The 26,635-nt window shown below is 37.9% G+C and overlaps 1 pseudogene; it reads right to left on the bottom strand.

The window, feature by feature from the left end:
- Nucleotides 1-553: 553 nt before the first annotated feature.
- LOC130682149 (NF-kappa-B-activating protein-like) lies at nt 554-26,635 on the bottom strand (annotated as a pseudogene).

The following is a 26,635-nucleotide window of genomic DNA, read 5'->3' as shown; positions in this document are numbered from 1 at the left end:
AAAACCAATATACATAATTTCCAGAGCAGACTATATATGGTATTATACAAGTCAATTTCCAAATTCCAGATTTGCTTTTTTCAGCAATGCCTTCATTCTGTTAACAAAAGTGGCCCCCTGTGAGTTTCTACAAGTCCATTTGTAACATATTCAATGTACATGAATAATAATTTCCCATGAGTGCATTTGGGGTGGGGGTGAGGGTGGGGAATCACATGGAGCTAATAGTAGTACTGTCCCATGGTGTGAGAGTAAAGTTTCTCTCTCACTGACACTTTCTCTCAATTTCACCTCCCCCGGTATGATTCCATTCATAATCTCGATATTTAAACCAGAAAGTTATTATGGACAATCCAAAATAACCCAAGGAACATGCTAAAGTTCTACCAATGATCAGCTTCTAACTGAAGGACTGAAGGAATTAAATAGAAGGCACAGTAGCACTGAAATATTTCAAATCATAGTAATCTTTTTGTGTATATATTTGCGTGTGTGTGTATCCTATACTTTCTCTCTTGTTGTTAAAAATGTCTGCTGAACAATTAGGAAATACTTATTTGTCATCTTTCCCTTTAATTTTTTTTGTATACCATCTCTCAAACACTGGCCAGGATCTCATTTTCTCTCTTTCACCTCTCTTCTTGGTTAAAGGATGCCAGGGCTCTCTTCTCATCAGCATGATTGATCTGGTTTTCTTTCTGCAGTTGCACAGCCTCCATTTGGTGATGCCTGGAGATAATTTTATTTTTGGCTTAATTTCTCAGGAATTCTTCTCATGGTACTTCCACACTAATCATTTTTTAACAAAGGGTGTTCTATTTTGAAAGCTGACAAATAGGAACGGTTTATGGGTTCAATTTTTAAAAGATCACTTGTTTTATCAACTGATGCATCCTTTGGTTCATTTCTAGTATTCAAATAATGATTTCTGAGGCTCTGTCAACATCAGGAATGTATTAAATTTCAGATACTACAGGCATAAGTCTATTTCTGTTGTTTCCTGTAGAACAATCAGAAACGGGAAAATTATTAAACTTTCTATATGATATGTAGCATTTGCCTTTGTGGAATTAATAGTAGGACAGATGAAAAGATTTAAGTTGATGATCAACTCAAAATTCTTCAAGGTTCTAACTTATCATATAACCAAATGAACCAAGTCTAAATCTATCGTTGAGTCTCTAGTGAGTTTTATGGATGAATTTAACTTCCTTAGAATCCAGTAGTATCTCAGAAAATAGAGATTTAACACAAGGGTCAAATACGGAAGTATAAGGGCAGAGGCAGAGGGAAACCGTTACATTACTTTCAAAAGGCCTACTGGTTTGGAGGGAAAATTTCATGAAAACTTGCCTCTTTAATGCACAGTTGACTCTTGAACAACATGGATTTGAGGGTCCACTTATATGCAGATTATTTTCAATAAATATACTTAGAAGTTTTTTGTAGATTTGTAACAATTTGAAAAAACACTGTTGTTCCTTTAGCTGATTTTATTCTAAGCATACAACAGTATATAATACATATAACATATAAAATACGTGTTTATGTTATCTGTAAGGCTTCTGGACAACAGTAGGCTACTCATAAAGTTTGTAGGGAGCCAAAAGTTATATAATTTGGACTGCATGGGGATTGGTACCCCAACTCCTGCATTGTTCAAGGGTCAACTGTGTATGTAACTCAATCCCACAAAACCAGTTCAAAATTAAGCTTTACCTATGTCTGGGAAAGTAGAGAAAACCAAGAAAGGGCAAGAGGGGAAAATCATTTTAAGTTAGTGTGAAGCTTGGGGAGTGGCAGGATGGACAGTCAAAGAGATGACAATGCACTTAGGTTGCTCAGGGTACAGTGAGCAGGGCTGTTTATTTGAAAGAAGTGCTACGTGAATGATGCTGAAATAAACATCTATGCTCACATCTCCTAGTAAATGGGAAAGATTTTCTCCTGGGTTTCTAGGTATAGAGTTGCTGGGTCAGAAAGCATATGAATGCTCAACTTCCCAAGACAATCTCAGACTGTTTTCTAAAATGACTGTACCAATTTATATCACTAATAGCAATATTTAAGAGATCCTGTAGACCCACATCCTCTCAAATGCTTGGCATTGTTTGAATTTTTATCTATCAAATGGGTGTAAAATGGTACATCAGTACACTTTTGATCTTCAGTTCCCATGATAGTGAGTAATTTTTGTATATGTGTAGGCCACATATATTTCTTCTTCTATCAAATGCCTGCTTGTGTCTTTCTCTCATTCTTCTTTTGAGTTATTTACAGGTATTCTTTAAAGATTCTCAGTACTAACTCTTTATCAGTTGTGTGTACTGCAAGACGTTATCCTAGCTTGGAACTTGTCATTTTATTTTGATTAGTATATGTTTATTGTTTTCCTTAAGAAATGCTTTCCCACCCTAAGATATAATAGATATCTGCTCATATTTTATACAAGGAGGGTTAAAGTTGTTTTGACATTTAAGTCCTTAAGCTGTATGATTTTGGTGAGGGTTCTACTTCATTTTCCATATGGATAACCATTTTTCCTCCTCCATTTACTGAATATACCTTTCTTTCCCCACTGATCTGACATGCCATCTCTTTCATAAAACGATGTCCATACATGTATGGCTCTGCCTCTGGGCTCTTTACTTCATCCCACTGAACAACTCGTTTGTTCCCTCCATGCTTTGTAAAGTGCCATGTTTCATAATAGATCCTCATGTCTGGTAGGGCAAATCTCATCTTCCTATTCTTCTTCAGAAGTGACCTGGCCATTCTTTTCGGCTCTCTCGTCTGACACATCAATTTCAGAGCCATCTTATTAAGTTTCATGAAAAACTCTGTGATTTTGATTAGAACTGCACTGAATGAACAGATAAACTTGGAAAAAACTTACAATGTTGCCTTCCTATCCTGGGACAAGGTACCTCTCCATTCATTTAGGTCTTCTTTAATGTCTCTTAAAAGTGCTTTATAGTTTTCCCTACAGAGGCATTGGATGTGTTTTCTTAAGGTTTATTCCTAAATCCTTCATATTCTCTGAACTTAATATAAATGTTTCCTTTTTACTTAATACGTTTTCCAGTTGTTTCCTGGTACACAAAAATGCAGCTGATTTTTGTGCCGGATAACCTTACATCCAACCATTTGTTACTCCCTTCTATTATTTATAATTCATCTGAAGATTCTTTAGTATGTGTCTATGAAAAAATTCATATTTTTTATGTAAAATCATTTTTCTATGTAAAAAATCATATTCACAAAAAATGAGTTACATCCTCCTTTCCAATTCTTATGCCTCTAATTTATTTTTCTTTTCATACTGTGCTACAACTCAGATATAACATTTTCAAATGTTGATCCTCAGAATTCCGAGATTCTGGAGGTGCTCCAGGGGTTCTGCACACTTTTGCCTCCAACATCATTTTAAAATATGCACCTACTTTAAAAGCCCATAAAAGTTAAAAAAATCCAAAATTCAGTTTTGTTTTGGTCCTGATGCCCTATCAGTTCATTATTCCTTTTCCTCCTGGTACTTTTCTTTATCTTCCATAACTTTATATTCATTTTCCCATGCTGAATCTGATGTCTGTCATTACCATTTTCTGCTCTCAAATCTCAGTGTTCACAGAGAACTACAGGGTCCACATTCTCTGACTCCACAGAGAACTGGAGAAAAACTCAGAAAACAGGAACACTGACTTATGAAAATGCTTTCCTAACTACCAGAATGCCACATTCCTCATAGGGCAGTGATAAATACCTGAATTTAACTATATCCTCAGAGGATAAACTGCCTAAACTAAAAGACAAACTAGGAAAGGACACTGGAAAGATGGATTCTTTGAAGCTGGAGATACAACTGAGTTTGAGGCAGAGGTACATACATATTTGGAATTTTAGGCAACCACATTTGTAACAATAAAACCAATACTAAACTAATATTTATGTTCTACTTTTCATTTGGAAAAGTCACTTAATGAAAACCAATCACCAAAACATAATTCTGGAACTAAGAAAGAGGAAAATATCTAATCATGGAAACAGACCTCAGTGGAAAGAACATATCTGCTGCCACTCATTACATAGCCTGAGTGCTCAAATGATGCAATTTCTTCACTTGTCAAGCTAATTTCACCTCTTTGTGGGGTATGTTTCCAGCTTTTACATGTTCAGTCATAGCTGTACCTTCACCAGGTAGCAGCGCATGATCATAGCTACAAAGTAATTCTGAATTCAAAAAAGGTCCATTACAAAAAGGTGATCTTCTAAAGAAAGCACAAAAAAACCACCTTCCCTCACAAAACAGTAGGAATAACTGTTGCTGAGTGGCAGCATGTTGAGAAACCCAGTATTACTTTTCTTGAGTTAGTGAACATTGCACTGTGTCCTAAATAACTATCCAGAAATACAGACATACTTTGGAAGAACAAAAGAACTATGGTATTGAGTACAGATTTATAACCATCAAATTATCCCCATAGACCTTGAGTTTATGGCTTCTGCCTCTAGTGAATTCCTTTTCTATTAAAAAAAGTAAAGAAATAATATATCTCTGGAAGCAACCAAAGTGTCCATCAACAGATGAATGAATAAAGAAGATGTGATACATATAGACAATGTAACATTATTCAGTCTTAAAAAAATAAAGAAACCGGACCATTTGTGACAACACTGACAAATAAGCCAGGCAGAGAGACAAATACTATATGACTTATTCATGGTATCTAAAAACAGTACAAAACAGAATGTACAAAACAGCTGTAGACTCAGAGACACAGAGCTAAGTGACTGGTAGTTACCATGGGGGAAGGGTTGGGGTGGGTGAGTGTGGAGGGTGAGAGAGATAAAGGGGTACAAAAATCTCAATCATAATATAAATAGGTCATGGGGATGGAAGTGCAGCATGGAGAATATAGTCAATGATTCTGTAACATCTTCCTATGTTGACAGATAGTAACTGCACTCATTGGGGGTGAGGATTTAATAATGTGTGTAATTCCTGAAGTACTGTGCTGTATACTTGAAACCAACATAAATTTCTCCATCAACTATACTTCAATAAAAAAAGAAAAAATGTATCTCAAATTTGCATACCTTTTAGACTTATAACCAATAACAATGCTATATAATAACAAGTAATAATGTTCATTCAATGGGACTTTAAAAACTACCATCCCTTCATTTAATTCACTGACTACTTCTTGAATACCTATTAAACTCAAAGCCTGTAATATAAAAGTAATATCTGCTCTTGTGGAATTTACATATTAATAAGGATATTAATAGCAACACAAAATAGGATATACAATACACTGCACAAAAGAAATAGAAAATGCTGTGAAGACTACAGGATTAAAGAGGGATAGGAATCATACCTACCTATGGAGGAAAGGTACTGGGAATCTGCACATGCCCCGTCCTTTTGAAAAGGGCTTTGACGGAAGGTAAGGATTTTAACAGGGCGAGATTGGAGGCAGTAAAGAAACCAGGGCTGGGAATAGAAGGTAAGGCATGTTGGGAGAAGAAATAAGGTGAACAAGGCACAAAGTCGGAAAGTGAACAGTAAATACAGGGAAGTTTCAGTTCTTCTCAGTTGGAACCTGGGGTATAAACAAAGGAGTAGAAGGAGATAAGCTTAGAAAGGTAAGTTAGGGCCATACTTTTGGGAAGGTACTTTAGATATTATAAATATACTGTTACTTACTTCAGAAGTTTATCATCTTGAGAGACAAGTGTTTTTGGAGCCTCTGGGCCGACTAAATCTGAGAGTCCTTCAGGCTCTGCTTGAAGGACGTTCAGAAACATACTCACACTTTGACTACTCGGTTAGTATGCTTCCTGGGTTTTGAATCTGGGTCTATCAGAAGCAACCTACTTAATCAATCATTCCAGGGGTACCCCAGAAACTCTTCTTGAGAAGCTTTAGAGCTTGAATCACTGGAATCTTTCTGCTCTTCTTTGACTTCTTTTTCTTGAATTTCTTCCTGTAATGATTATAATTTGACACAAATTGATTTAATATTCCCATGTTAAAGGCCATCTCATTTTGTCAAGGCAATGAAAAGACTGATTAAAATGATTTAAATTCTCATCTTATTCAAACTTGTTAAAGGATTTTTATTAATTTTTTTTCTAACTTATTTAACTAAATCATGTTTCCCTATTAAAAAGATTCCTACAGGGGAGCAGAGCCAAGATGGCAGCGTGAGCAGAGCAGTGGAAATCTCCCAAAACCATATAAATTTTTGAAAATACAACAAATACAACAATCCCTAAAAGAGAGACCAGAAGATCCAGGATAACAGCCAGGATACATATACACCTGCAAGGACCCAGCGCCTCATGAAGGGGGTAAGGTACAAGGTATGGCTTGTCCGTACACAAGCGCCCCTCACCCCAGCTCCCAGTGGGAGGAGAGGAATCAGTGTGGGGAGGGAGAGGAAGCTCAGGACTGCTAAATAACCAGCCCTAGTCATCCGCACAAGAAGCACAGACACACAGTGCGTGGGGTGCTGGATATTAGGGAAACAGGACAGTAACCTGTGAGTGCCTCCCTGCAGCCAGTGCCCCTGGGACAAAAGAAAAGCAAGTAGTTTTTCAAAGTCTTAAAGGAACAGGGTACCCACAGCTGGACGGAAGCATCCCAGGACACTTAGCCCAGCAGCTGGGAATCTCAGGGAACTCCAGGCACCCTAACCACCCGGGCGGCAGCACAGCTCTGAGGTCCCTCATGGCGATAAACAGCCTCCCGCCTATTCCCCCTCCAAGAGGGGGTCTCTGCCGCAGCGGAGCAGCAGCCTGAGAGCGGCCACACACACAGCAACCTTGTGGAGATCTACAGTGGCCAGGCAGGAATCAGAGACCCTATCTGCATGCAGCTGCCCAGCAGAGGCCGCTGGGGGTCGCCATTCTCCCAGGAGAGGAAGGCCACAAACTAGCAAGAAGGGATGTTCTCCCAGCCGACACACGCGACAGCTCCACACAACTACCTCTATCGCCATGAAAAGGCAGAATAATTTGATCCAGACTAGAATCACAGAGACAACCCCTGAAAAGGAGCGCGGAGAGATAGAACTAACCAATCTCCCTGAAAAAGAATTCAAAATAAAGGTCATACCATGCTGATGGGGCTGCAGAGAAAAATCCAACAGCTAACGGACAAAGTAGAAAGGGAAACTACAGAAATGAAACAATCTCTGGAAGGATTTAAAAGCAGAATGGCTAAGATGCAAGAGGCCATTGATGGAATAGAAACCAGAGAACAGGAACGCATAGAAGCTGACGCAGAGAGAGATAAAAGGATCTCCAGGAATGAAACAATATTAAGAGAGCTGGGTGACCAATCCTAAAGGAACAATATCCGCATTATAGGGGTACCAGAAGAAGAAGAGAGAGGGAAAGGGATGGAAAGTGTCTTTGAAGAAATAATTGCTGAGAACGTCCCCAAACTGGGGGAAGAAATAGTCGCTCAGACCACAGAAGTACAGAGAACTCCCAACAGAAGGGAAACAAGGAGGACAACACCAAGACACATAATAATTAAAATGGCAAAGATCAAGGACAAGGACGGAGTATTAAAGGCAGCGAGAGAGAGGGAAAAGGTCATCTACAAAGGGAAACCCATCAGGCTATCATCAGACTTCTCAACAGAAACCTTATGGGCCAGAGGAGAATGGCATGATATGTTTAATGCAATGAAACAGAAGGGCCTTGAACCAAGAATACTATGTCCAGCAGGATTATCATTTAAATATGAAGGAGGGATTAAACAATTCCCAGACAGGCAAAAGGTGAGAGAATTTGCCTCCCACAAACCACCTCTGTAGGGTACTTTAGAGGGACTTCTCTAGATTGGAGCACTCTGAAGGGTAAACAGATGTCAACAGAGAAAATAAAATCACAGCAAAGAAAGCAGAACAACCAAATACTAAATAAAGGCAAAAAATAAAATGAACTACCCACAAAAGCAGTCAAAGGAAACACAAAAGAGAACAGAATAAAACACCCAACATATAAAGAATGGAGGAGGAGGAATAAGAAGGGAGAGAAACAACGAACCATCAGACAGTGTTTATAAGAGCTCATTAAGCGAGTTAAGTTAGACAGTAAAATACTAAAGAAGCTACCCTTGAAACTTTGGTAGCTATGAATCTAAAGCCTGCAATGGCAATAAGTACATATCTTTCAATAATCACCCTAAATGCAAATGGACTGAATGTACCAATCAAAAGACACAGAGTAATAGAATGGATAAAAAAGCAAGACCCTTCTATATGCTGTTTACCAGAGTCTGACCTCAAACTCAAAGACATGCACAGACTAAAAGTCAAGGGATGGGAAAAGATGTTTCATGCAAACAACCAGGAGAAAAAAGCAGGTGTTGCAGTACTAGTATTTGCAGATAAAATAGACTTCAAAACAAAGAAAGCAAAAGAGATAAAGAAGGACTTTACATAATGATAAAGGGTTCCATCCAACAAGAGGATGTAACCATTATAAATATATATACACCCAACACAGGAGCACCAACATATGTGAAACGAATACTAACAGAATTAAAGGAGGAAACAGAATGTAATGCACACATTTTAGGAGTCTTCAACATACCACTCACTCCAAAGGATAGATCCACCGGACCGAAAATGAGTAAGGATACAGAGGCACTGAACAACACACTAGAACAGATGGACCTAAAAGGCATCTACAGAATTCTACATCCAAAAGCAAGAGAATACACATTTTTCTCAAGTGCACATGGAACATTCTTCAGAATAGACCACATACTAAGCCACAAAAGAAGCCACAGTAAATTCAAAAAGATTGAACTCCTACTAACCAACTTTACAGACTACAAAGGTATAAAACTAGAAATAAATTGCACAAAGAGAGCAAAAAGGCTCACAAACACATGGAGGCTTAACAACATGCTTCTAAATAATCAATGGATAAATGAACAAATTAAAATAGAGATCAAGCAATATATGGAAACAAATGACAACAACAACAGAAAGCCTCAACTTGTGTGGGATGCAGCAAAAGCAGTCATAAGAGCAAAGTATATAGCAATCCAGGCATATTTAAAGAAGGAAGAAAAATCCAAAATGAATAGTCTAACATCATAATGATCAAAATTGGAAAAAGAACAACCGCTGAGAAGGAGCATGGAGAGATAGACCTAACCAATGTCCCTGAAAAAGAATGCAAAATAAAGGTCATAACCATACAGAAGGAGCTGCAGAGAAAAATGCAAGAGCTAACAGACAAAGTAGGGAGGGAGACTACAGAAATAAAATAATCTCTGTAAGGATTTAAAAGCAGAATGGATGAGAGGCAAGAAGCCATAGATGGAACAGAAACCAGGGAACAGGAATGCATAGAATCTGATGCAGAGAGAGATAAATTATCTCCAGGAATGAACAAATGAGGCCTAAAGTCAGCAGAAGGAGGGAAATAATGAAGATCAGAGAAGAAATAAATAAAGCTGAGAAGAATAAAACAATAGAAAAAAATCAATGAAACCAAGAGTTGGTTCTTTGAGAATATAAACAAAATAGACAAGCCTCTAGCCAGACTTATTAAGAGAAAAAGAGAGTCAACACACATCAACAGAATCAGAAACGAGAACGGAAAAATCACAGTGCGGTCCACAGAAATACAAAGAATTATTAGAGACTACTATGAAGACCTATATGTTAAGAGCTGGAAAACCTAGAAGAAATGGAAAACTTCCGAGATAAATACAATCTTCCAAGACTGACCAAGGAAGAAACAGAAAATCTAAACAAACCAATTACCAGCAGAGAAACTGAATCAGTAATCAAAAAAACTACCCAAGAACAAAATCCTCGGGCCAGGTGGATTTACCTCAGAAATGTATCAGACATACAGAGAAGACATAATACCCATTCTCCTTAAAGATTTCCAAAAAACAGAACCTTTGGGAATTTCCCAAACTCTTCTATGAAGCCAACATCACCCTAATGCCAAAACCAGGCAAAGACCCCACAACAAAAGAAAATTACAGACCAATATCCCTGATGAACGTAGATGCAAAAATACTCAACAAAAAAGTAGCAAACTGATTTCAAAAATATATCAAAAGGATCATACACCATGACCAAGTGAGATAAATTCCATGGATGCAAGTATGTTACATTACATTTGAAAATCCAACAACATCATCCATCACATTAAGAAAAAGGACAAATAGCACATGATCATATACATAGATGCTGAAAAAGCATTTGACAAAATTCAACATCCATTCATGAAAAAAGCTCTCAACAAAATGGGCATTGAGGGCAAGTATCTCAACATAAAAAGGCCATATATGATAAACCCACAGTCAACATCATACTAAACAGTGAGAAGCTGAAAGCTTTACCTCTGAGATCTGGTACAAGACAGGGATGGCCCCTCTCCTCACTGTAATTCAACATAGTACTGAAGGTCCCAGACATGGCAATTCAACAAAGCAAAGAAATACAAGGCATCCAGATTGGTACTGAAGAAGTTAAACTGTCACTATTTTCAGATGACATGATATTGTACACAAAAAACTCTAAAGACTCCACTCCAAAACTAGTAGAACTAATATTGGAATTCAGCAAATTTGCAGGACACAAAATTAACACACAGAAATCTGTGGCTTTCCTACAGACTAACAATGAACTAATAGAAAGAGAAATCAGGAAAACAATTCCATTCACAGTTGCATCAAAAAGAACAAAATACCTGGGAATAAACCTAATCAAGGAAGTGAAAGACCTATACCCTGAAAAGTGTAAGACATTCTTAAGAGAAATTAAAGAGGACACTAAAAAATGGAAACTCACTGCATTCTCTTGGCTAGGAAGAATTAATATTGTCAAAATGGCCATCCTGCCCAAAGCAATATATGGATTTGAAGCAATGCCTATCAAATTATCAAAAGCATTCTTCAATGAACAGGAACAAATAGTTCGAAATTCATATGGAACAACAAAAGACACCAAATAGCCAAAACAGTCCTGAGAAGGAAGAATAAAGTGGGAGGAGATTTCACTCCCCAAGTTCAAGCTCTACTACAAACCCATAGTAATCAAGACAATTTTGCACTGGCACAAGAACAGAGCCACAGACCAGTGGAACAGAATAGAGACTCCAAACATTAACCCAAACACAGATGGTCAACTAATATACGATAAAGGAGCAATGGACATACAATGGGGAAATGTCTGTCTCTTCAACAGATCGTGCTGGCAAAACTGGACAGCTACACATAAGAGAATGAAACTGGATCACTGTCCTACCCCATACACAAATGTAAACTGAAAATGGATCAAAGACGTGAATGTAAGTAATGAAAACAAAACTCTTAGAAAAAAACATAGGCAAAAATCTCTTGGACATAAACATGAGTGGCTTCTTCCCAAACATATCTCCCCGGGCAAGGGAAACAAAAGCAAAAATAAACAAGTGGAACATTATCAATCTGAAAAGCTTCTGCACAGCAGAGGACACCACCAATACAACAAAAAGGTACACTACAGGATGGGAGAATACATCCATAAATGACAGATCCAATAAAGGGTTGACATCCAAAATATATAAAGAGCTCACACACGTCAACAAACAAAAAGTAAATAATCCAATGAAAAAATGGGCACAGGATCTGAACAGACAGTTCTCCAAAGGAGAAATTCAGATGGCCAACAGACACATGAAAAGATGTTCCACATCACTTGTCTTCAGGGAAATGCAAATTAAAACCACAATGAGATATCACTTCACACCAGTAAGGATGGATACCATCCAAAAGACAAACAACAAATGTTGGTGAGGTTGTGCAGAAATGGGAACCCTCCTACACTGCTGGTGGGAATATAAATTATTTCAACCATTGTAGAAAGCAGTATGGAGGTTCCTCAAAAATCTCAAAATAGAAATACCATTTGACCCAGGAATTCCACTTCTAGGAATTTACCCTAAGAATGCAGCAGCCCAGTTTGATAAAGACAGATGCACCCATATGTTTATCGCAGCACTCTTTACAATAGCCAAGAAATGGAAGCAATCTAAGTGTCCGTCATTAGATGAATGGATAAAGAAGATGTGGTACATATACACAATGGAATATTATTCAGCCATAAGAAGAAAACAAATCCTACCATTTGCCACAACATGGATGGAGCTAGAGGGTATTATGCTCAGTGAAATAAGGCAGGTGGAGAAAGACAAGTACGAAATGATTTCACTCATATGTGGAGTATAAGAACAAAGAAAAACGGAAGGAACCAAACAGCAGCAGAATCACAGGATCCAAGAGTGGACTAACAGTTACCAAAGGGAAAGGGACTGGGGAGGAAGGTTGAGAAGGGAGGGATAAGGGTGGGTAAAAAGAAAGGGGGCATTACTATTAGCATGTATAATGTGGAGGGGGTAAATGTGGAATGCTGTACAACATTGAGAAGACAAGTTATGATTCTACAGCATCTTGCTGCACTGATGGACAGTGACTGTAATGGGGTTTGTGGGGGAGACTTGGTGAAGGGGGAGCTTAGTAAACATAATGTTCTTTGTGTAATTGTAGGTTAATGATAACAAAATTAAAAAATGTGAGATAAAAAAGGATCCCTTCAGAGACAAATGAAATACAATTTTCATGTTACGGAAAGATAATGGAAATAAAGTGTTTAAAAAACAGCTTTTACCAATTTGAGCATCAATAATTTAAAGTGTAATAGCTTAAATACGTATCAAATTTGTTTTCATAATCAAGGAAGTGAAACCAAATCATTATTTTGAAAAGTCATAAAACAAAAAAAATTGAAGTAAGCCATTATTGTGCCCTTGTTATATAAACTAAATTTCATGGTAACCAAATAGCTGAGGGTAGGCTTCTCTTATAGAATTATCTACCTAATAAATGAAGAATGTAGGCCAGAATTAGACTATCAATATTTTGCAATCCCACTTAGGCAATGACCATCAATGGCTGTTAGTATGACAAAGAGAGACAACCAGACATTATTTTCCTCCTGATAGAAGTATGCAATACCAGCTAAAAAGTACTCCTGCCAAAAATTTACATCTGAACCTCATCAAGTCTCTAGACCTAACTATCAATCTATAGGAAACATAGAAGCCAGAGAACATGTTAAAAGTACACTATAAGACTATGATCAGCAAAATTCATACTGCAGGAAATTCTAAGGTAAATGATTTGATTTCTTCAATGAATAAAATGCAGGAACAAAAAGGGGAACCTATTGATTTAAAGAGATGTACAAGATATATCAACCAATTGCACTTTGGGTCCCAATTTGAATAAACTGGACAAGAAACTGAGAACTGACAAATTACTGTTAAATATTTCAGACATGATAGTAATATTGTGCTTACAGTTTTTTTTACAAAACTAACATCTATCTTTTAGAGAAACATGCTGGTTTACGGATGAAATGATATCTTGGATTGGTTTCAAAATAATGGGGTCACTGGAGACTTCCTGTGAGTTGATAATTATCAAGCTGGGTGATAGTTACATGGGGGATCATCATATTATTTTACTTAATATCTTACATAACTTTATATATATTTGAACTTTTCAAAATAAAAATTGAAGGAAAAAACTGACAATTTGCATTTCTTCTTCTCTGTTTTATTGGCTTTCTTTGCTCTCCTTTTTGCATCATCATCTGCAAATTAAACCACATTATAGTTAAAAAAATTAAACTCTAAAACCCCAAAACTTTTGAGTAGATAAATATCCTGTTGCCCGATTTGCTGAAACATAGAAATTAATTCAAACATTTATTGCTACTCATCACAAAATGTGCTAGGCATTGGGGACACAGAATTAAAGTCACACAAAGTATTAGGTGATACAGGACGTTGTTATTAATTTTACTGTATGAGATAATAGTATTGTGATTAAGTAGGAAATGTCCTTGTGTTCTAGAGGTGTATACAGAAATATTTAGGATGGTACAGTGATATTTGTAATTTACTTTCAGTATCTCCACAAAAACTCACATTTTTTAAACAAATATGTCAAAATGCTAACAAATGTTAAAATCTTGGGTGCTCTGGGCATATAGAGGAGTCTCAAAAGCAGGCTGATTTGGGGAGGGTAATTGAGGAATGGTTGCCCAGGAGAAGGTGATTCTTAAGCTAGTTCTTTCAAAAACCAGGTTTTTAAAAAAGCAATGCACACCCATTGCTGAGATGAGTAAGCCAAGCCACATGGAGGGAGGGTCTGGTGTCGTGGGCAGATAAGACTCTCTGTGCCAAGTAACAGAATCAAGAGAAAGGCCATGGAATACTGAGGAGACAGAAAGTAGTTCTCAGGCTACAGGATGCTGCAAGAGAGAGACCCAGGTCTATGTGATTACTGAGGCATCGGTCAGGACCCAACTTCACCCTGACGGCTATGGAGAGCTACTGAAGGACTTTAAGTAGGGGACTGACCTGCTAGGATTTGTGCTTTACAGAAGTTCCGTCTTCCGGCAGTGAGGAAGGAAAGTGACAAGGGGGGCCAGGAAACCCTGGTGACATCAGCGGAAGGAGCACCTTTGTGTCATGTGTCCCCAGTGGAGGCGCCCTCTGTCCAGCAACAGCCAGGAGAGGGCACAAAAGGATGGCTTATTGTGATGTGCCACCCTACAGGAGGTGTCTTTCACAATCAGCTGCCGGGAAGGGGTCTTTTACGATGTGCCTTTTTGAAAACTGCACAAAGGTGCCCACTGAGTGTGAGAATTTCACAGAAGAGCTGCTCTGCTGAGCAGACACAGCCTGTATGGTTTGGTTCAGCACCACGTGTCTCAGAACCCAACCCCAACTTGCTCCCATGCCACATGCCTTGTGCGATTACACACAACCAATCTGGAGCCATACTGCTTAGGTGTGAATCCCAACTGTGTGTCCCTGAGTGCGGTACTTGGAAACTGCTCTATTGCCTCCATTTCCCATCTCTAAGATGTATCCAACAGTTACCACTGTGTGTACTGAACAGCAATAGTGAATATCAAGTACTAAGCAGGGTGGCTGGCACAGTGAGTGAGTGTTCATAAACTCTTGTCCCTTATTGTTGTTTTAAAAACCTTCCTCTAAAATAAGCTTTAAGAACCACAACTTGGTTGGAAGCTAGGTTTGCAGAATGATGCTGTCTTTCTTACCACTGGAGTCTGTTTCAGAATCAGAGTCACTGTTACTATCATCAGAATACTTCTTATGTTTTCTTTTAGATGAGTTTTTCTTTCTCATTTTCTTGGACCTTTCTTTTGAATGACTAGATTTCTTCTTCTTCTTTTCTTCTACATAAAGCAGAAATAAAAAACTTACTTCTAAAGAGGAATTTCTGAGTACCAATTTTATTATATTTGAAATACTGAAAAGGAATATATGACAGGCAATTTGAATAAAAGCGACGTCCAATATTCAACTATATATAAATGTGTTTTGTAACTCCTCAATAAAAAAAGCTCTGTATTTAAAGAATACCTTCTCAGGTAGAAGACGAAGTGGTACATTTCTTTGGCCCTTCGTCCTCTACTGGTGTATGTTCATCAGAGGTGAATTTAAGGAAAACAGTTATAAGCATCAGAAAAGTGATGAAATATAGACCATGGAGTATAAAAGTATAGGCTTGAAAATTTTCAGGAACAAATTGATTGAGAAACATTAAAAGCAAACACTGGACTGCATTTACAATTGTACAGTTCAAGGATCTACCACCTTCATAATCACATAATAATCGTTTACATTGCATAATGCCTTAGAGTTTACAAAGTGCTATTTCCTGAGTGAAAGCAGCACATGAGATTAGTATTTTCAAAAGAAACCACCGGGTGAAGGTCATGAACCATAAGGAAACTCAAAGAACTGTAGTCAAGAAGGCTGTGGGAGGACTTCCTAACTCTATTCTCTGTGTGCAAAGGCCACACGGCAGAGCAGCACCTGTCTGTCTCCCCAGAGCATGAAGCACCTGACAAACTACAGCAGAAGATGTCATTCTGTTGCAAAAAATTCTGCAAATGGGCGTTATTAAAATTCTACAATAATTTAAAAGGGAATTTCTATATCATATAATCTTTTCCTCTGAAGATCACATCCGGAACAATTCAGGAATTGCCTAGAAATTATTCTTAGGGTTCCTTCGAACTCTTAATTTTTCGAGTGCAGATTCTATGAGTGTTTCCAAAGGCATCTATAAGAATAACTTTAGATAATAATGCTTTATCACCCCGTCACAAATGACAAGTTTACTTGTAAACTCAATGTATCAACTCAACCTAAAGATGACACAGAAATGGAAGACAGGGAGGAAGAAGCTTATCAATAGCACCAAAGAGAGAAAAAGTTAGGAAAAAAAGAAAGCATTAAGCCTTCAGATAATTTGATATAGGAAAATCTTCTGAACAAAACCATATTGGAATATTCATTTTTAAAAATGCCTCTGGGAATAGAACAGAGAGCTCAGAAATAAACCTACTCATATACGGTCAATTAGTTTACAACAAAGGAGGCAAAAATATATAATCGGGAAAGACAATCTTTTCAATAAATGGTACTGGGAAAATTGGACAGCCATGTGCAAAAGAATAAAAATGGAACACTATCTCACACCATACACAAACATTATTTAAAATGGATTAAAGAGTTGAATTTAAGACCTAAAACCATAAAACTCCCAGAAGGAAACATAGGTCCACTTCCAGGTATTTATCTGAAGAAAAGAAAACACCACTTGAAAAGATATATGCACCCCCATGTTCACAGCAGCATTATTTACAATAGCTAAGATATGGAAACAACATAAGTGTCCACTGGTGGATGAATGAATGAAGAAAATGTTGTATAGGAGAGGGGATCAACATGGCAAAACAGGAATATCTTGAGCTTATTTTCTTCCATGGAAGTTCCTTGACATAGTCTTGGAGATGATTTTAAATCTGACACCAAAAGATAAGCAAAGAAAGCAAAAATAAGCAAGTGGGGCTGTATCAAGCTAAAAACTTCTTCACAGCAAAGGCAACCATCAACAATGAATATACATTGGGAGAAATTATTTATAAATCATGTTATTTGGTAAGGGGTTAATATCCAAAATATATAAAGTACTCATACAATTCAGCAATAAAAAACAAAAATAAACCAATCATGAGGATAAATGTACAGGATAGGGAATAGAGTCAATAATAGTGTAGTATCTTTGTGTGACAGTTTATCAGAGTGAGCATTTACTAATGAATTTAGTTTTTGAATCACTATGTTTTATGCCTGAAACCAATGTACTATTGTATATCAACTACACTTCAATAAGAAAAAATAGCAAAAGGAAAAACCCAGGCAATCCAATTAAAAAATGAGCAGAGGACCTGCATAGAAAATTTCCCAAAGAAGGTATATAGATGGCAAATAGGTACATGAAAAGATGCTTATTTTCAGTAATTATGAGGGAAATGCAGATAACATCTCACACCTGTTAGAATAGCTATTACCAAACACCCAAGAAATAACAAGTGTTGGTGAGAATGTGGAGAAAGGGGAACCCTCATGCACTGTTGGTGGGAATGTAAATTGGTACAGCCGCTATGGAAAACAGTATGGAGGTTCCTTAAAAATTAAAAATACAACTGCTATATAGTCCAGCAATTCCACTTCCAGGTATTTATCTGAAGAAAACAAAACACAAACTTGAAAATATATATGCACCCCCATGTTCACAGCAGCATTATTTATTATAGCTAAGATATGGAAACAACATAAGAGTCCACTGGTGGATGAATGAATGAAGAAAATGTTGTATAGGAGAGGGGATCCACATGGCATAACAGGAATATTGTGAGCTTATTTCCCTCCATGGACACACCAAAATCTTCAAGTACCTATAGAGATATTATAGCTGAGAAAAAAAACAGAAGACTAGAAGAACAGATCTTACACAACTAAGGACATAAAGAAAAAGCCACAGTGAGACGGGTAAGAGGAATAGAGACATGGTCTAGTCAGAATGAACACCCCTGGGGTTGTGACCCACAAGGAGGAGGGATATCATGACCACAGAAACCCTCTCTGAGAAACAAGATGTCCAAGCACAACAGCCTGGTGGACCTGCACTGGGAAGATAAGCACCAATAATACCTGGCTTTGAAAACCAATAGGACTTATGTCTGTGATACCCAGAGGGCAGAGAGAAACTGAGTCCAATCTTAAATGGTGTGCATACAATATCCCTTGCTCTGAGGCTCAGTGCAGAGGGAGCATTTTGAAAAGTGCCTGGATTATACATGAACATGACCTATTGACTAATCTTGTGTATGTGCAGGCAGGGCAGGGATCTATTGCAATTTTCCCTTGGGATGGAAATGTCGATGGACACCATTTTTATTTCAATTCCGTTCTACCCGGCTGACCTGGTGCTGCCATTTATGACCTCTCTATCGACTGGAATCACTTGCATGTCCTTGGTGTTCCCCTGAAGACTTGTCTCACTAACCTGCCTGCCCTGGAACTCCTCCCAATTAGCTCTTCACCCTGCCACACCTGGTGGATGACCCTGGCCAGCACCAGTACAGCCGCTAAGTGGCTAAGTGTTCCCACCCCAGACTATCAGCCCTACACACTAGAACACCTGCAACATTCACAGCTGGACCTCACAGCCACCCACACAGCAGAGGCCTGCTCCACACACCAGTGCCAGTAGCTGTTGCAGATGGGCCTCATGGCCAGTTGCACTGAAGGCCAACCCTGCCCACCAGTGGGCTGCAGCAACTGCAGATGGGCCAGATGCCAGCCCCACACCCCAGCATGTTGTAGCACTCACAGTCAGGCCTAGCAGACAGTGGACCAGGGTACAGCCCTGTGCATCAGCATGTCTACACCAGTTGTGACCCAGGCAGAACAGGAGGGTGTATGCAGCTGACACAGAGGACTCCCCTGTGTTACCTGACTCAAGTGATCAGGGAGGTCTGCACTAGGAGGCCCCATAGGACATCTTCTGCATTAAGCCGCTCCTTTAAGACCAGGAAATATACCTAATCTACCTAATACATAGAAACAAAGACAGAGAATCAGACAAAATGAGGAAATCAGTATACTCCAAAGGGAAGGTAAGCCAAAGACATCAGAAAAAGAGCTGAATGAAACAGAGGATAAGCAATCCACCAGATAAAGAGTTCAAAGTAGTGGTCATAAAGAAGCTCACCAAACTCAGGAGGAGAATGGATGGACACAGTGAGAACTTTAAAGAAGAGATAAAAAAATATTTTAAAAAAACATTCAGAGCTAAAAAGTAACTAAAATGGAAAACACATTAGAGAGGATATTTATATTAGAGCACATATAAATGCTGTATGGGAAAATACATTTGCAACTGATATATCCAATAAGGGGTGAATATCCAATGTATTGGTGGAACTGAATACACATTTATCTGTCTATTTAGTTGGCCAACAAAACATGAAAATATGCTCCACATCAGTAGTCATCAGGGAAATGCAAATCAAAACTACACTGAGCTATCGCCTCACACCTGTCAGAATGGCCACTATCCAAAAGACAGGAAACAGCAACTGTTGGCAAGGATGCGGAAGAAAGGGAACTCTTGTGCACTGTTGGTGGGAATGCAAAATGGTGTAGCCACTGTGAAAAACAATATGGAGATTACTCAAAAAATTAAAAACAGCAATATCATACAATCCAGTAATTCCACTTCTGTATTTACCTGAGGAAAATGAAAATATTAATTTGAAAATGTACATGAGCCTATATGGTTATTGCAACATGATTTACAATGGACAAGATATGGAACCCACCTAAGTGTCCATCGATAGATGAATGAATAAAGATGTGGTACATGCACACAAAGGAATATAACTCAGCCATAAAAAAGAATGAAATCTTGCTATCTGTGACATGATGGATGGACCTAGAGGGTATTATGCTAGGTGGAATAAGTCAGACACAGAAACACAAATACCATATGATTTCTCTTACACGCAGGATCTAAAAAACAAACAAACAACAAACCTAGAAACAGACTCATACAGAGAACAAACTGGTGGCTGTCAGAGGGGTGGGGAAAGGGGAAAGTGAAATAAATGAAGGGGATTAAGAAGTACAAATTTCCAGTTAAAAATAAATAAATCATGGGGAATATAGCCAATAATATTGTAATATATTTTTATGGTGACAGAAGGTAACAACACTTACCATGGTGAGCATTTTGTAATGTATATAAATGTCAAATCACTATTCTGTACACCTGAAACTAATATGTTGACTATATGTCAATAAAAAATATTTTTTTTAATTAAGAGGGTAATAGGGTTATCAACAGCAGATTAAATGATGCAGAAGTGATCTGAAAGGTACAGTAGTGAACCAGGAAAAGACAAAAAAATATAAATGAGGATATTAAGCTTAAGGGACCTGTGGAATGTCAAACATACTAACATTCATATTATCAGAGTTTCAGGAGAAGAATGAAAGAAACAGAAAACCGATTGGAAGAAATAATGTCTAAAAGATTTCCAAACTTGATGAAGGAGATATCCAAGTCCAGGAAGCAAAGAGAGTCCTAAATAAGATGAACCAAAAGTGATTCACACACCACACACTATAATCAACATGTAAATATTTGAAGACAGAGAATCTTAAAAGCAGTAAGAGAAAAACAACTAGTTACATGTAAGTGTACCCCAAAATACTATGAACTAATTTTTAAAAAATTGAAGTACTTTGTTGTATAGTTGATATACAATATCACAATGGTTTCAAGCATACAATACAGTGATTCAACAGTTATACACATTATTAAATCCTCTCCCCAACTAGTGTGATTACTATCTGTCGACACAGAAATGTTACAGAATTGACTGTATTCTCTATGCTACACTTTCATCCCTGATTTTGGGCCTCTTTATCCCACACCACATATTTCATCCGCCCACCCCAAACTTTCCCCCATGGTAACCACAAGTCGCTGCTCAGTGTCTCAGAGTCGATTGTTTTGTTTGTTTGGTTTTTAGAGTCCACATACAAGTGAAATCATATGGCATCTTTTTCTGCCTGGCTTATTTCACTTAGCATAATACCCTCTAATTCCATCCTTGTTGTGGCAAATGGAATAATTTCTTTCTTTTTTATGCTTCGAGTAATATTTCATTGTATATATGTACCATATCTTCTTTATTCATTCAACTATTGACAGACACTTTGGTTAATTCCATATCTTGGCTATTGTAAATAACATGAAACAAACATGGGGCGCATATATCTTTTTGAATCAGAGATTGTGATTTTTCAGGTAAATTCCTAGAAGTGCAATTACTGAGTCATATGGTATTTCTATTTTTAGTCTTTTTAGGAACCTCCATACTGCTTTCCACAATGGCTGCACCAATTTATAGTCCCACCAGCAGTGTAGGAGGTTTCCCATTTCTCTACATCCTCACAATAATTGTTATTTCTTGAATGAGCTGAATTTTCAGCAGAAACTTTACAGGCCAGAAAGGAGTGGCATGATACATTCGATGCACTGAAAAAAATTTACAACCAACACTATTCTACCCAGCAAGGTTCTAAATCAGTATTGAAGGAGAAACAGGGAATTTCCCAGAAAAGCAAAAGCTAAAGGAGCTGATCAACACCAAACCAGCCCTTTAAAAAATGTTAAAGGGACTTATGTAATGGAAAAGAAAAGGCCATACCTAGAAACAGAAAAATCATGAAAGGAAAATCACAATGGCAAAGGTAAACATGTAGTAAAAATAGTGGACCAACGACCTACAAAGCTAGTATGAAGGTGAAAAGACAAAAGTAGTTAAGTTAATTATATCTACAGTAATTACTTAAGAGATACACAAAATAATAAGATGTAAAATATGACACCAAATACAGAAAACATGGGTGGGGTGAGGCAAGTAAATATGTAGTGCATTTAGAATGTGTTGGAACTTAAGTGACCATCACCTTATAAAAGACAACTCTATACATATGATGTTATATATGAACCTCATGGTAAAAACAAACCAAATACCTATAATAAATAAACAAAAATGAAGAGGAGGAAAACAAACATAACACTAAAGAAAGCCATGAAATCACAAGGGAAGAGAGCAAGAGAAGAAAACAAGAAAGAAGAACTACAAAAACAACCAGAAAACAAAGAATCAAATGACAATTAGTACACATCTACAAGTAATTACTTCCAATGTAAATGGGCTACATGCTCCAAGCAAAAGACACAGGGTGACTGAATGGATAAAAAGCAAGACCCCTCTATATGTTCCTTACAAGAGACTCACTTCAAACCTAAAGACACAAACAGACTAAATGTGAAGGTGCTTAAGTGGTAGAACTTTCTATCTGAATGTGCAAAGCCGGGGTAGCAATACTTACATCAGACAAAATAGACTTTGAAACAAAGACTGTAACAATAGACAAAGAAGGGCATTACATAACGATAAGGGGGATAATCTAAGAAGAGGTTATAATAACTGTAAATACCTAGGAATCCAACATAGGGCTAGCTAAATATATAAATATTGACAGGCATAAAGGGTGAATTTGACAGTAATACAGTAATAGTAGGGGACTTTAATACCCCCATTTACATCAATAGATAGAGCATCCAGAAAGAAAATCAGTACGGAAACACTGGCTTTGAACAACACATTAGACCAAATGGACTTAACATATACAGAACATTACATCCAAAACCAGCAGAACACACATTCTTTTCAAATGCACATGGAACAGTCTCCAGGACAAATCACATGTTAGGCCACAAAACCAGTCTCAATAAATTTTAAAAAATAGAAATCACTTAAATAAACTTAGGAAGACTGAAAATTTTCTGACCATGATGATATGAAACTAGAAATAAATTACAAGGAAAAAATTGGAAAAAACACCAACAGATGGAAGTTAAACAGCATGTTACTAAACAACCAGTAGGTCAAAGAAAAATCACAGGAAATTTAAAAATACTTGTAGAATAATGAAGATAGAAACACAATGGTTCAAAATTTTTTGAGATGCAAAAATAACAGTTCTAAGAGGGAATAGCAATATAGTCCTACCTAAAGAAACAAGAAAAATCTCAAATAAATAATCTAACTTTACACCTAACTGAATTAGAAAGAAAAAGATGACCCAAAGTGAGTAATGGGAAGAAAAAAAAAAGATTAAAGTAGAAATAATTGAAATAGAGACAAGAAAACAACACCAAAAAATTAATGAAACGAAGAGCTGGTTCTTTGAAAAGATAAACAAAATGGGTAAACTTTTAGTTAGGCTCATCAAGAAAAGAGGAGGACTCAAATTCAGAAATGAAGGAAGAGAAGTTACAACTGACACCACAAAAGTACAAATGCTTATAAGAGATTACTATAAAATTATATGCCAACAAATTGGACAGTCAAGAAGGAATGGATAAATCCTAGAAACATGCAATCTTCCAAGTCTGAAAAAGAAAATCTGAACAGACCAATTACTAGTAACAAAATTGAATTGGTAATCAAACACTCCCAAGAAACAAATTCAAGAACCAGATGGCTTTATAGGAGAATTCTACCAAACATTAGAGAGTTAATACCTATCCTCAAAGTATTCCAAAAACTGAGGAAGGAAAGCTTCCACATTCATCCTATGATGCCAACACCACCTTAATACCAAAACCATACAAAGACACTACAAAAAAGTGACAGACCAGTATCCCTTGTGAACATAGATGCAAAAATCCTCAACAAGAAATATCAGCAAACTGAATTTAAAAATACATTGAAAAGATCATTTATCATCACTAAGTGGAATTTATTACAAAAAGCTTTCAATCACTTACTCTGGTTCTGGATTCTTTGGAGAAAGTTCCCATACTTCAGGAGCTCCCAATTCTCCAATCCCCTCTTTCTCACTTAATCTCCTAGAAATATAGGTGTGTAAATTATAACTCCATGGCCTAAGTTCTGTTTACTAAATATATCATCAAATTCAAAGAAGTCCAGTTAAGTCCTATTTTCCCTTTACATTTTAAACTTTAAATTAATGAAAACTTTGTGTAAATGTAAACTCAGAGAATTTGATGTTTTGATAGTATTATCAAATGGTATAGACTACAAAGAGGCTAGGAGGCTGTCAAGTGTGTCCCTTCTGCTGAAAGACGGCAGAGCTCCTAATTGCCCATTTCATCTTCTGCAATATGTGACAGAAAACAGTTTTACATTTGGGAGTAACTTCATTTGCTTATACACATTCTTGAGAGTAAAGAGAAGTCTCTTCTTGTGATTTGGTCAAACATTCCATTCAAAGAAACTCAGGAATTAAAGAAGATAGCTAAAAAATAAAGCATTACAAGTAGAAAATCAAAGGAGCACTGAAAATGAAACAAACTTTTAAATAAAAATTGTACTCAGTGGCATACAGGGCTAGTTTTCTCTGTTTTCCCTAGTTCCTTTTTAGAAAAGGAATATATTCTCTATCTGCTCTTGGAGGACATGGGAAATTTTTCTCATTTATTTTTTATTTCTTCTCTTAATTTTTGCTCTCTCTCATAATAAACAAACACAAAAAACTAGGGCTCAATTCCACAAAGTTTAGCTGCTTGTGACTCTTTTTAAAAAAACACCTTTACAAAGTAAATGTAATTTATTTTGGTTTGATTGAATAAACCAGTTTTTACTTCTTTATTCATGGGAAAACGTGGTATAATCACACAGTTAGACTCAGTTTACCCCCTTGAGGAAACAGTCTATAAGGGGACACACTTAAAAACCTGAAACTGGGACATGCATACCAGGGAAAGAATGCCTGACAGGCAGGAAAGAGTATGCAGTCAAGGTCTCATCCCTGCTGCCACCTGGCTTTATCTGTACTCTTAGATAAATTATTTATCTTATATGTATTAAATGTACAAATGCAAATTTCATGTGAGAGGTTCCAAACATCCTTTGGTGAGGATTGTCCCTTAAGAAGCTGGTTGCTTTTTGATTGACACAGTGTGGGGGTAACTTCCTGAAAAATGTTATTTGGAGAGTTATGTCTCCAAACTTAACTCAGGCCTCTTTTTCCTTTTTCTGCCCCCATGCACCAAACCCTAACAGTTAACAATTAAGGACTATTTATTATGTTCCAGGCCCTAAATCATCACATAGCTCTGAGAGACTTTGTGCTAATTTTATCCCTTTTTAAGTTGTTAAGCAATTAAGCCCACAGGGGTTAAGTAACTTAACACTATTACCTAGTAAAGCACTGATGCTCAGTGAAATGTGTTCTGCTATCAACCGTACTTTGCTTCTCCCATCAACTTGGGCGATCTAATTCTGAAGCCTTTCCTCTTCATCACTATGCCTTATTACTTCCCACTTCTGGAGGGAAAAGATTCAAGAAGACATCTCCCAGCTACTGGACATTAACCTGACCCTCAATGCCTGTAATACTTTTATATTTCTTGTTTTTTCTTAAACACAGTACATGTAAAAGCACTTACTACAGTGCCTGATAATTTAACACTCATATAAGCTTTAGATATTAACACTTACACAGCGAAAGTTATAACCCTTTTCCTTTCTGCTTCTTAATTTATCCGTTCTTCCACTCCAGTACTCACTCTCCTTATAGGAGACCTGAACACCCTGACCTCACTTTTCATAGTCAAGACTGACAAGGTCTTTGTCAATGAAGGCTGATCTCAACAAGACCTTTCTCAATTTAGGCTAACCTACAGTTTAGAAGATCAGTTTTTCTACATTCAGTCATCTTCTCTCAGAGGCTTTTCTACCCTCCAATTTAAACCCCTTATCTCAGTCTTCCCCATCTCACTAAAAAAATATTGCCACTTACATATCATGGTATCTCAAACCTGTCTGACCATTCAACAAGTTGCCTGGCACTGCTAATTTTATGATCAGTTAAGTAGTGCTCCTCCTTTCCATGAACTTGTGGGGCATAAAAACATGATCGCGAATTATGGCAAAACCAAGCAAACGCTTCAATTCCCGTAGGTCTGGCTCTTGGCCATGTCTGCTACAATAAGGGGGGGGGGGCGGACAAGAGGGTAGGGAGAGACCAGGGCACTGAATGATGCGGCCCTCGGGTGGGTGAAAGTCTAAGGGAAGAAAAGGGCGAATAAGGTGTTGTCGCGGGTAGACTGAAGGAAGGGAAGAAAATGGACACAGGCAGGCAGCGAGCACGAAATGCCAACAGTTAGAAAGATGAAAGACGAGGCGGACTCCGAAGGCAGGTGGGCTCCTCACAGCGAAGGTGCGCTCGCGTCACTCACTTCCGCCGCAGGCTCTCCTCCCTCTCCTTGTCCAGAAGGCTAGGCCACGGCTTGTCGCCCCCGGAGGGGCGCGAGTAGCCGCCGTAATAGGCGGACGAGGAGGCAGAAGCGAAGGGGGTGCCCGGTGGCGCAGAGGGCCGCTCTCGAGAGCGTGACCGCGAGCGGGAGCGACAGGACTGGTTTCGGGAGCCTTGGCTGTGGCTATTCCGGTCTCCCGACCGAGAGCAAGAACGCGAGCGCGAGCGGCGGCGCCGCAGGGAGAGGGTGGCTTTATTGGGCTTGGGGCTCTTCAACGAACTGCGGCGTTCCCCACCCGAAGCCTGCGGCCTCCCGCTCCGGGCTGCGCGAACCAGACACCGGAGCCAT

This window comes from Manis pentadactyla, chromosome Y (genome assembly GCF_030020395.1).
Source record: "Manis pentadactyla isolate mManPen7 chromosome Y, mManPen7.hap1, whole genome shotgun sequence".
NCBI classification, from domain to species: Eukaryota; Metazoa; Chordata; class Mammalia; order Pholidota; family Manidae; genus Manis; species Manis pentadactyla.
The sequence above is the reverse complement of the archived record's forward strand: the minus strand, read 5'-3'. Positions and strand labels throughout refer to the sequence as shown.